This window comes from Zingiber officinale, chromosome 5A, assembly GCF_018446385.1.
Source record: "Zingiber officinale cultivar Zhangliang chromosome 5A, Zo_v1.1, whole genome shotgun sequence".
Classification (NCBI taxonomy): domain Eukaryota; kingdom Viridiplantae; phylum Streptophyta; class Magnoliopsida; order Zingiberales; family Zingiberaceae; genus Zingiber; species Zingiber officinale.
This window is the reverse complement of record NC_055994.1, coordinates 19,730,853-19,743,682: the sequence shown is the minus strand read 5'-3', so window position 1 is coordinate 19,743,682 and position 12,830 is coordinate 19,730,853. Positions and strand designations below refer to the sequence as shown.

Here is a 12,830-nt window from a genome sequence, read left to right as displayed (position 1 = left end):
TAGGCTAGTTTTTATGTCATGTTTATTTAAGTTTCAAACTTTTTGCCATGACATCATGACATTGGCACATGTTTTCATTTATGATACCATTTTATGCCATGTCATCATCTCTTGCATTAATAATCAATTGAATTGATTTAAGGATGAAAAACATATTTTGATATTGAGATCAAATTTGTGTTTAGAAAATGCATGAGACCTTAGTCTAAGATACCTAAACCCATATCTCACATCAAAATTGCCATGGATGTGTTTGATACACTTTAGATGTGTGTGAGATATTAGGATCATGAGTTAGGATCAAGGTGCATAGTTCTTGTACCTAGATGAGTCTAATTCGATATTGGGGATCATAGGGAAAGCTTTTGTACAAGTCATGTACATTTAGCCCTAAGATTATGGTCCTAAATTAAAAGGTTTAAAATCATTTTGAAATTGATTTGAAAAACCTTGATGAAGCCATTTTAGGGATAGCATTCATCATTGAGCAAATTGATACAAAGTTGACTTAACTTTGAACTATTTCAAAGTTTTTGAACTTTGTATCAAGATTTGAAAATGGAAGTTATTTTCATAGAAAAATATTTTTCCTTGATAGTATATGTTATGAGGAATATATCCTCAAAATTTTATAATTTTTGGAATTTTCTGGAATTTGTTGTGAGTTTCTGAATTTCGGGAGAAGGAAATCAGAACTCAAGTCTGTCCAAGGCTGGATCGGTCACTGGACCGATCCAGGGAAGGCTGGATCGGTCTGGGGACCGATCCAGGGAAGGCTGGATCGGTCTGGGGACCGATCCAGAGGGGTTCTGATCGGTCCGGTGACCGATCAGGCGTGCTGAATTTGCTGAATTTCGGCTGTGGTCTGAAAATTCAGCTGTGGGAGTTGAGTTTCGGGTTTCTAAAGGTTTGAAACTCTCCAAGACATTGTTGGTGCAATGGTCAAGGGGGAGTTGACCTTTAGGGGGAGTCTTAACTAATTGTCAAGGGGGAGTTGACTTTTAGGGGGAGTTTTTACTCCTTAAGACTTTTGAGGATTAGTGATATGGGATTGTCACTAAGTTGAGTGTTGAGTTTAGTATCAAGGGGGAAATTAAGGGTTTCAATGAAAGGTATGGGACTTTCATTAGGAAGAAACTCTTGACCTTGATTCCCTCTTTTTGATGTGTGTCAAAAAGGGGAAGAGATGTCCAAAGGGGGAGAGTGTGAACATTGGAAAACCTAAGTTAGGTTATCGGGATAACCTAACTTGATTTTGGGTTTTGTCAAACATCAAAAAAGGGGAGATTGTTGGTGCAACCTTAGGTCAAGGTTGACCTGGTTGACCTGACTCGAGTTGACCTGACTCAAGTTGTATTTTGATGTTTGACTTAGGAAGATTGTTGGTGCAACCTTAGGTCAAGGTTGACCTAGTTGAGTTGTATTTTGATGTTTGACACTCGTGGAAGAGTTGTATTCTTGATATGGGACAAGAATAGATGTTTGGGAGATTATTGGTGCAACCGTAGGTCTAGGTTGACCTGGTTGACCTGATTCGGGAAAGAGTCCAACTATGGAGACTTGGCAACGGAAAAAGTCCAAGCAGGGAACTTGGCACTGGAAAAGTCCAAGCAGGCAGCTTGGCACTGGAAAAGTCCAAGTACAGAGACTTGGCACGGGGAAAAGTCCAAGCAGGTAGCTTGGCACGCGAAAAGTCCAAGTACGGGAAAAGTCCAAACAGGGAGTTTGGCACGGGGAAAAGTCCTGGTGAGTGAAGCCAGGCAGTCGGAAAGTCCTGGTGAGTGAGGCCAGGCAAGGGAAAGTCCTAGTGAGTGAAGCTAGGTGAGTTGGAAAGTCCTGGTGAGTGAAGCCAGGCAGTCGGGAAATCCTGGTGAGTGAAGCCAGGTGAAAATCCTAGTGAGTGAAGCTAGGTGAAAAGTGAAAGTCCTGGTGAGTGAAGCCAGGCAGTTGGGAAGTCCTGGTGAGTGAAGCAAGGTGAAAACCCTAGTGAGTGAAGCTAGGTGAAAGTCCTGGTGAGTGAAGCTGGGCAAGGAAAAATCCAGATGGATCAAGGGTGATCGGACATCTGGTGATGGGAAGTCCAAATAGGTCATAGGAGTGACCGGATACTTGGTACGGAGAGAAAAGTCTAAGTGGGTCAAAGGGATTGACCGGACACTTAGCGGGGAGTCCTAGCAGGTCAAGGGAGTGACCGGATGCTAGGCGCAATGTACCAACAGGTCAAGATTGACCGGATGTTGGTTTGGACTTGGTTTGGGGGAAAACCATGAGCTGGATCGATCTGGTGATCGATCCAGTGTGATACCGCGAATATTCTGATCGGTCTGGTGACCGATCAGTAACACATCAGTAGCATACTGTGTGATAACTGATCGGTCTGGTGACCGATCAGGAGTCGATCAGAAGCCGAACAGGAGCGAGGCGCAAGAGGGGCTGATCGGTCTGGGGACCGATCAGCACAAAGCCTGATCGGTCCCCAGACCGATCAGGAAGTTCCCTGATCGGTCTGTGGACCGATCAGGAGGTTCCCTGATCGGTCCATGGACCGATCAGAGACGGAACAGAGGGAAGGCTAGGGAATAGGATCGGTCTGTGGACCGATCCACATGGAGCCTGATCGGTCCACAGACCGATCCAGGCACTAGCCGTTGCGACGCAACGGCTAGATTTCTTCTGTGTTTCTTCGTTTTCTTCGCAGGTATAAAAGAAGCTACAGGGCTTCGTTGCTGCTACTGCTTCCTCCTTAGAACTTCTGTTCTTGTGCTCTAGAGCTTCTGCTCTTACCTGCTATCAGAGCTTTGCTGAGCTCCTCGCAGCTGAAGCTTCGCGTGAGCTTCTCGACTGGATTCTCGTCAGCTGCTGCTTCATCACTCCAGTCAACAAGAAAGGCAAGCAAGTGTTTCATATTGTTTTTTGCTTTCTTGTATCTGTTGTACTCCTATCTTGCTTGTGCAAGAAACATTGTGGCGAGGTTTCTCCACCCAGAAGGAGTATATTGTATTAGCCGGTTCTCCGGGGACTCATCCACCGACGGATTGGTAGGCTTCGTCCACCTTACGGACACGCCGAGGAGTAGGAGTTCATCTCCGAACCTCGTTACATCGGTTTGTTTTTCTTCTCCTTAGTTTCTTCCTTGTATTTCCGCTGCGACTAACCCTAATTGTAGGAAGAACGCGAGAATTTGGGGCGGCTATTCACACCCCCCTCTCTAGCCGAGTACAAACGATCCTAACAATAATCATATCATGAAGAGTGCTCCTAGTCCCAATTGATAGGGAAGCAACTCTTAGGCATAACATAAAGCATGTATAATTGGCACACAGCTCATCATGAATTTTTGGGCACACAGCACATCATGAACTTGGGCACATAGCATATCATAGATTTGGGCACATAGCATATCATAAATTTAAGCACATAGCATATCTTAAATTTAGGCACATAGCACATCATAAACTTGGGCACATAGCACATCATCATACATAGATCATAAGCATACATAAGTACAGCAGCATATCATATTCCTCTCATATCATAAGCATTGCATATGAAGCATATGGAAAAAAAACATAAGTAGGTCTCTAACCCAAAGGTCATGTGGTGGCCGAAACATGTAGTTGTAGCCTAGGTTAGCAAGCAACATAAGAGCATGTGAACCCTAAACCGTTATCATATCTTATATCATAAGGAACACCTTAAGCATATTTGGTTTGGGTTCTAAGCTTCCTAGGTCTTTACTTGTATCATGGCCGAAACCCATCAAGCCTCAAATTAGGTTATAAGCAACATATAAACATGTAAACCCTAACTAATGTCATATCATATATCATAAGAAACAACTTGAGCATGTTTAGTTGGGTTCTAAGTTCTCTAAGCTTTTAACCTTAACATGGCCGAACCCTAGCAAGTATGATTCTAGGTTACAAGTAGCATGAAAGTGTTGAACCTTAAATCCATATCATAATACATATCATGAGGATCATCATAAGCACATTTAGTTCAAGTTCCAAACTTCCTAAGCCCTTTAATCCAAGGTGGCCGAAACTTATCAAGCATGGGAATTAGGTTTTTAGTGGCATAAGAGTATGAAAACCATAAATAATTTCATAGCATTTATTACAAGAACATCATGAGCATATCTAAGTTGGGTTCCAAGTTTCCTTAGGCCTTTAACCTAAGGGTGGCCGAAACATGTAAGGCATAGACTAGTTTTCATGTGCCATAAAAGCATGTAAACCCTACCTAAATTTCATGGCATTTATTACAAGGAATAACATGAGCAAACTTAGCTTAAGTTCTAAACATCCTAGGTCTTAAAACCTTGTGTGGCCGAAAGTTGTAGAGCATGTAACTAAATTTCTATGCAACAAACAAGCATAAGGACATCAAGTTAGTTTCATATCTTTTCATCAAGAAGGTCATGAGCATCTTAAACTTGTTTTAAACTTTCCCTAGGCCTCATATCTCAACATAGCCGAATCTTCATAAATATGAAATAGAGTTCAAATCAACATAACTCATGGGCATATCATATTAGCTTCATATTTTATCTTAGGGAAAAATCATGGCATGCTTAGTTTTAGGTTTAAAGCTCTTCTAGGCCCTTAGTTCTACCATGGCCGAATGTTCATGAGCTTGAAGATGAAGTTCAAATCAACATACAAGTGGAAGAAAATGTTAACAACACTATTATCATAGGGCACATATCATAAGAACAAGGGAGCATGCTTAGTTTGAGTCCTACACTTACTTAGTTCTTTTGTTCATGCTTGGCCGAGAATCTAAGATCATAAATCTAAGTTCTAACTAAACATCCTAGCATAAAAACATTAGGTTAACCTCTTACCATAAAATACATATCATAAGAAATATATTGAGCACATCTAGTTGAATTTTAAAGTTCCTTAGATTCTTCTTTTTATCTTGGCCGAAATTTCCATGAAGCAACCCTAGGTTTTTAAGAAATCTATCTTCATGAAAACCATATGAACTATTGTACCACAGGTGAGGGGAAGCTTACCTCCTTTCGCTTGTGGTTTTTCTTAAGAAGAAAAGTATCCTAGGTACCAAGGAAGGAGAGAGCTTCTTCTTCTTGTACCTCCTTTTGTTCCTCTTGTTTGGAAGGGATAGATCTTGAAGATCTCCTCTCTAAACTTAGTTTTTCTTGAAGAGAAGCTTAGCTTAGCTCTCGGACAAAGGAGAGGGAGGGAGTTCTTGGTTCGGTGAGGAATGAAGAAGAAAGAGGAAGGAGGAAGAAATGATTTAATCCCTTATTTTTTTTCTTCTCCCAATCTATTTATTCCCTTGCCCATGAAAACATGTCCTCATTCACTCCCTCAACTCCTCTTTTCCCCCACTCCATTAATTCCCACGAAAATAGAGAGAGAGGGAGGGAAGTAGTAAATCCTTCTTTTGCTTGCTCCTTTTCTTAACCAAGAGGGAAAAGAAGGTAAGCAACTTGGTTTTCTCTTGTTCTTTTTGCTTAGTTTTCTTTTCTCCTTTAACTAAATTTTCATCCCTTTCTATCCAAATTATTTCTCCTTATCCTAATGGTTATCATTCATCAACTTATCTCCATAAATTGTGGGAGGTTCAAGGTTCAATCCATGACCTCACCTCTTCTTATTCAAATTTTCTTTTGTTTTTGTTTTCCTTTTTCTTTTATTCTTATCATTTCTTTATGCTCTAAGGAAAATAATATTCATATACCTATTTTATAATTTCGTGGTGTTACAAACAACCCTCTTGGTTGTAACCAGGTTAAATTCCTATTTTCTTATTTCTTTATTGCTTTTATCAGTTTATTTACTATTACATTATTTGAGTTGAAAGTACGAGGAGGGTATAATTTTTATTTGCAGGCAATTCACCCCCCCTCTTGTCGGCCTACGCTGCACCTACACTTCCTGTATTTTTAGATTATATAATTTATTAAATAACAGATCTCTTTTGCTTACAGACCAACTTTGTTGAGCTCCTCCTTGGTAAGTCCACACTGGAGGATGCAGGTTGCTCTTGCATTGGCTTCCACCTTCTTGATTAGAGATGGTTCCCAGTTCTCGCAGGGTGTAGGCTTTCCATCTTTGTCAGTTGGCAACTGGAATCCAGTCTTGACGATCATCCACATCTCGAACTGGATTTTTAGGAAAAATTTCATCCGTCCTTTCCAGTACCCGAAATCTTCTCCAGTGAAGAGCAGAGGACGAGTGGTACTGTACCCTTCTTGCTTGGCCATTTAATTAATATGCAAATACAAAATAAAACAATATGTCCCAAGACTAGGTCTTGGATTAGTAGTGCGGGAATAGAGCTAAAATTAACAAGCTCGAATGATGTTGCACCAATTTCGAGCAAAAATCGATTTGTAAACAGAATTAGAATGTAGCTATTAAGCTAATTCTAATTGACTCCATAAAATTGAAAATAACCATAAAAAATGCTTGATTGGTGGTTGCATCAAATCGAAGCGACCCCGCTTTGATACCAATTGTTGGATCGAGAAGCGCTAAAGGGGGGGGGGGTGAATAGCGTGTTGGAACAATCCCAATGGTCCGTGCGACCATGTGTTTTAGTGTTTAGGCAAAGGGTTTAAGTTAGGTTCACTCTTGTTATTTGATATGCGTACTTGAGTTATGCAGGACTGCAGGATACACTTGTGACTCAGGTTGATGGCTTCGGGTCCGGTGAAGGATGCAGCATCTGAGGGACCGTGGACAAGGTAGCGAGGACAAGAGTTGAGGGAAGCGACTTTGAGGCATACGCGAAGGATGGCATTGGGACGAGCTGCGGGCTTGAATGCATCCAAGGGACGAGAGCCAAAGGAAGTAGGCTTGAAAGCAAGAGGTCAAGGCTGCAAAGAAGCATTAAATGAGTCATAAGGGTGAGGGTACGAGTTCACGAGAGATTGTACTCGGAGTAAAATCTTAGTTTTAAGGTTTTATTATAGCATTACTGTAGCAGTACTATAGCGCTACTGTAGCAGTCGACTGCATGTTTTAGCAGTCGACTGGTGCAGTCGACCGCGCAGTTGACTGGGTGCGAACATAATGGTTCTGTTCATTCAGTCAGTGTGGATCAGTCGACTGCATGTTTTAGCAGTCGATTGGACCAGTCGACTGCAAGTTTTAGCAGTCAACTGGTATCGAGTCGTTGGGATGTAACGGTCGAATTTCCACAGAGGGTAGTCGACTGCATGTTTTGGCAGTCGACTGGTAGGTGGGGTTTTCAATTCGCGGCCTATATAACCAAAGATTGGGAGCTTGGTTATAGCTGACAAAATTAGTGGTGGTAAACCCTAATTAGTAGTCTACTAGTCTCAAGAGTTTTGGTTGGTGTTGTGGTGAGGTTTCTCCACCCACAAGGAGCGACTTGAAATAGCCGGAGTTTGTCGGGGGCTAATCCACCGACGGATCGGGATCATCCACCTCAAGGACACGCCGTGGAGTAGGAGCCCTAATCTCCGAACCACGTTAAACGAACGTGTTAGCGGTTTGCATTTCCTTTCTTAGTTTTAGTCTTTAGCTTGTTTGTTGTTTGTATTCCACTGCGCAAGCTAACATCGTAGGAGAAGAGATCGATTTGGGGGCGTCGTCTATCCAACCCCCCTTCAAGCCGGCCACCGATCACCTTACATAGCGCTCGTGGCTATTTCGTTCGATTTAAAACACTCGATATAATAAACGCAGCGGAAAAGGAAAGAACACAATCAAACGCTAACACAAGTTGTTTACCTGGTTCGGAGCCTATGACGACTCCTACTCCAAGGCCCGTGATCGTTGATCGCTTCTAGTGGACAACAACTATAAGCTCGAAAGATTATTACAAACTTATTACAATTTGAACTGTAAAGAAAGCAATACCGACAACAAGAATATAAAATCTGGAGCTCCGGGTCATTGGGATGTTGCTACAGCACTTCGGGAACTTCTTATTAGTAGCTTGTCGCAGAAGGATCACTTAGAATGTGTGTCTTCAAGCTGCTGGTCGAAACCCTCTTATAAAGAGTGTTCAAGGCGCCTCCATTAAGCTCCAAGAGCCTCCAACACACCGAGTCAGCCGCGTGGATCAGCGTTGAAGAATTCGCCGCTTATCCACTTGAAGGCGCCTCAATGCCAGTCCAAGGCGCCTCCAAGCACAGGTCCAAGGCGCCTCCAGCTCCATTCGAGGCACCTCCAGCACCTCTTCGTAGCCAGCTCACAATCTGCACCCGAGGCGCCTCCAAGCTCCATGGAGGCACCTCGGACACTGTTCATCCGAGGTGTGATTTTCTCCTTTGTTCCTGCAAAATGTGTTAGTCCTAAACACATACCCTGCAAAACAAAGTTAGCACATAATAGCTATGAATTAAGATATTGATAGTTTTCGAACAGTCCGGGTCTAACTTCGGATTTCTTACCGGAAACCCTAGGTCGACCCGACGCCTACTGTTCCCTCGATGGGGAACGCGTCCTCACCTACTCCACTCCGGAGAGTTATCTGTTGCCAGTGTGATCCTCCAGATCGACTGGACTTTTGCTCAGCACTCGATGCTTTCGGACTTTTTGCTGGGCGCCCACTCCCCAACCCGTTCAGTCTTCCACCTGGTTTGCGACACCAGGACTTTCCACCTAGGGTTACCACCCCCTAGGACTTTTGCCTGAAGCCCTCGACCCACCAAGACTTTCCGCATAGGATTACCACCCCCTATGACTTAGGGTTACCACCCCCTATGACCTAGGGTTACCACCCCCTAGGGTTTTTCACCTACCTAACCGCAGCTAGGACTTTTGCCTAAGTACACTTAGGACTTTCCTGCAAGCTTATTCAAACTGTTAGATCACAAACCAACTTAACTTTGAACCCTTTTCCATTATCAAAATACAGGTTCGATCGTCGGATGCTTCCCACACAAAACTGCCCACATGAGGAACCTGATCGCAAGCTTCAAACGGGTAGACTCAGAATCATTATTTGAAGCTTGGGACAGATTCAAGAGCATGCTGAGACAGTGCCCCCATCATAGCCTTGAGAAATGGTTAGTTCTACACACCTTCTACAATGGAATCAATTATCACATGAAGATATCCCTCGATTTTGCAGCAGGAGGAGCACTGATGAACAAGAGCCTTGATGAAGCTGAAGAGATCATAGAGAATGTGACACAGAATCACCATCAGTGGGCATCAGAAAGATCTGGTGGTTCTTTCTCAGGGAACCCAATAAAAGTGTCAGGGAAATTCTGTTGGACCCCGTGGTGTTTTGATGTGATAAACCAAGTTTGTTAGGTCCTGCTTTGTGTTTGATCCCTGTGTTTGAGTGTGCAAGAGCTTAGGAGCACAGGAAGTCGAGCGGAAGACTCAGCTAGCAAGAAAGACGGCACAAGAAGGGAGCTGACGGGCCCGGTGCGTCCGAAGGACGAGAGAGCTATAGAAAAGTACACCGGTGGGCGAGAAGAACGTGCGCGGCATTCGAGGGACGTTAAGCCGAGGAGGAAGAATGCTCGAGGAGAAGGCCGGAAATTGGGTTCTGGTGAGCCCTATTTCGGTTGGCCGAAATCACCCAAAAGAACGGAGCTTCAGAAGTCAAAGTGAAGGAAGAAGTGTGCTGGAGTTCAAGCTCAAGGCACCCTTATTGGGCATTGAAGGCGCCTTCACCTTGAAGGTGCCTTCAATGCCTGTTGGAGGCGCCTTGGACCAGGCCAAAATGCCGTTGAGCTTTCGGATAAAGTTTTATCTGCCCACTCGATGGAGGCGCCTTGGACCCCTATTGGAGGAGCCTTAGACCCTCGAGATGGATTTTCCAGAGGCTATATAAAGGGCCTTGAAGCTAGGAATTAAACAACAACTCAAGCAATCAACTGTGCAGTCTTTCCTAGCAATAGTTCTAAGCTTCCAAAGTGTAAAAGGCTTCTCCGCCTTCAGAGAAGGAGATTTTTTAATGCGCTTTTTCTTACTGCCTTAGATTAACAACCTTCTTGGTTGTAACCAAGTAAATAGATGAGTCTCTTTTTCGTTTCTGTTAATTTATCTGTTATTATTTTACTATTGCATTTTTAAGTTGAAAGCACGAGGAGGGTATACTTTATTGTTTTAGACAATTCACCCCCCCTCTTGCTGGCCTCCGCTGCACCAACAAATTCGACATAGATGCAGTCACTCTCATGTTTATAAAACTGGACGCTCTGACCAATAAGTTTGAGGTCATGGGAAACAACAACAACACGGTCAATGCGATAGTTTGTGTGTTGCGAAACTTGTGGAAGTACGGATCATGCTCAAGATACTTACCCCGTAGGGCCAATACAAGCACAAATAAACCAACTTGAGCAGTGTGATGCAATAGTCAGCTACAACCAAAGGCAAAATAATCTGTACTCTAATACATACAATCCAGGTTGGTGGAATCACTCAAACTTCTCATACCAGAACAATCAGGATCAAGGGCTAGCAAAACAAAGCTATCAACCTGGGCAGCAGAACTACTCAGCTGGACAACAAACTTTCCAACAGCAACCTTCACAATTGTCCATAATTGAAAAGATGCTTGAAGAAGCCCTCTCAGAGTAAAAGGAGATGAAAAATGAGATCAAGCTGTTAACTCAAAAAATGGAAAATTCTGAAAAGCATCAAAAGATGCAAGACAACCAGATAGCCCAGATAGCCCAATCCATCTCAAGAGCACAAGGAACATTTCTAGGGAAGCCAGATATAAATCTAGTGTAACATTGCAACCGCATTGAGCTGAGGAGCGAACATATTGTGGGAGACACCCAAACCATTACTTAGAAGGAACCTGACTCAGGGAAGGAGCCCTCTCTCCTGATGCCCAATCAGACTCAAAACAGGGATGGAGAGGAGGCTACTAAAAAGGTTGAAGAAACTCTTCAAGTTCCCCCACAGAACCAGACGATTCCTTTCCCTCAGAAACGGATAACCTCCCAGAAGGATGAAGAGTTCAACCGATTCCTGAAGAAGATCAAGGAGATTTGCATAGAAGTACCACTGATAGATGCATTGCACCAAATGTCGAAGTTCATGAAGTTCTTAAAGGGTATTCTATCCAACTGGAGGCAGAAGGGTGACTTCAAAACCGTAGCATTAACAGAGAATTGCAGCGCTCTCCTTATGGAAATTTCTCCACCAAAGCTTCAAGATCCAGGAAGTTTCTCCATACCGTGCAAGATTGGTTCTGAACTCATACCGAGAGCTTTCTGCGACTTGGGGGCCAGCGTTAGCCTTCTTCCGTACTCTTTATGCAAGAAGCTGGGCCTCTAGAACATTAAACTGACCACTATGACACCGCAACTAGTTGACCATTCATGCAGATACCCAATGGGAATAGTGGAAGATGTGCCAGTAGAAGTGGGTGGATGTATAGTTCCCACAGACTTAATTATCTTGGATATGGAGGAAGACCCCAAGATACTAATCATCCTTGGAAGACCATTCTTTACCACAGCTGGAGCCATCATCGATGTAAAAGGTCATAGATTATCCTTGAAGATCGGTAAAGAAAAGATTGATTTTCATTTATCTGATTCCTCCATCTGCAACCCCTCTCAGGGCAATTCTAGCAAGATCAACATACACAAAGTTGAGGAGTGCAGTTTCCATGAGAGTTCCCCTCCAGCGAGTAAGAAGAAATACATTTATCCCGCACGAGTGAAATTGAAGGCACAGACTGGAGCATTAACCCTAGGAGGAGAGTCATTCTTCCACAGGTTTAGCCCACATTGACTGAAACGGGGTCAAGCTAAAGACCTAAAACAAGCGCTTCTTGGGAGGCAACCCAAGGGTTTTTTATTCCAGATTATTGTTTTGAGTATTTTAATTATTTCTTCACTTTTGGGTATTCATTTCCAGGATGTGCAGAGCCTCCACGAGTTGGCCGTGAGCATTTCATGGGCATAGAGGTGTTAGAGGAACCGAAAGAGAGAAAGGCGAGTCACCGTGAGCCTAAAAAAGTCAACCATGTGATCCCACACGACCGTGCAAAGCCGACAGTAGGATGGAGGCCACGACCGGTGCAACCTTGCACGGTCGTGTGGCCTATGCAGAGAGGAGGGCACAGGCCATGCCACTCGGCACACCCATGCAAGACTGCCCGAGAAGGAGAAGGCTCAGGTCGTGCCAATTAGCACGACCGTGAGACGTATTCAGAGAAGAGGAAAGACTAGGTTGTGCCAGTTGGCACGGCCGTGCGACCTTGGCCGAGAGGAGAAAAGAGAAGGTCCTGCCAATTGACACGATCGTGCAGATCCATACTTAACCCGGTCGTGTCTATAAGACACGGTCGTGCCCTTGCCCGTGTGCGCCGCCCATCTCTCCAAAAAAAACCCTATTCCCTTCTCTTTCTTTCCCAAAAGCCTTCTCCTCTCTACTATACCTAATCAAACCCTGATTTGCCACCTCTAGAGCTCACTTTTGCTTAGATCTACATCTAGATCTAACACTTCTTCAAGCCACAAATCTGAAAAGAGAGAAGAAACTTCTCTATTCTTCCTTCCTTCTCCTCCCTCAAGACCCATTTCCACAAGAAACTCTTCAAAACCTTGCACCATGTCGCAGATCTTGAAAAGACTTCATCGAGGAAGCGGTGGATTTAGCAAAGGAGATGCACCAAGAGGCGACAAAGGCAAAGGGAAGGCTTCTACTTCGAAAGGCAAAGGAAAAAGGGTGGCACGTGACGAAGGTAACGAAAATGAGTTCAATATCATTTTTAGAAATCATGAATAAAAAGATAGATATGATATCCTTGTTGCTAGGAAAATTACATGTACTAAATATATGGATACTATTACTATGGACATGTTAGGAATTAGGGATGATGTAAATTGGATGATAAGCTCTTTA

The 12,830-nt window shown here is 43.5% G+C and overlaps 1 pseudogene; it reads right to left on the bottom strand.

Annotated features, from left to right (window-relative positions):
- Positions 1-8,932: 8,932 nt before the first annotated feature.
- On the bottom strand, positions 8,933-9,004 carry LOC121983613 (annotated as a pseudogene).
- Between the last annotated feature and the right edge of the window lie 3,826 nt (positions 9,005-12,830).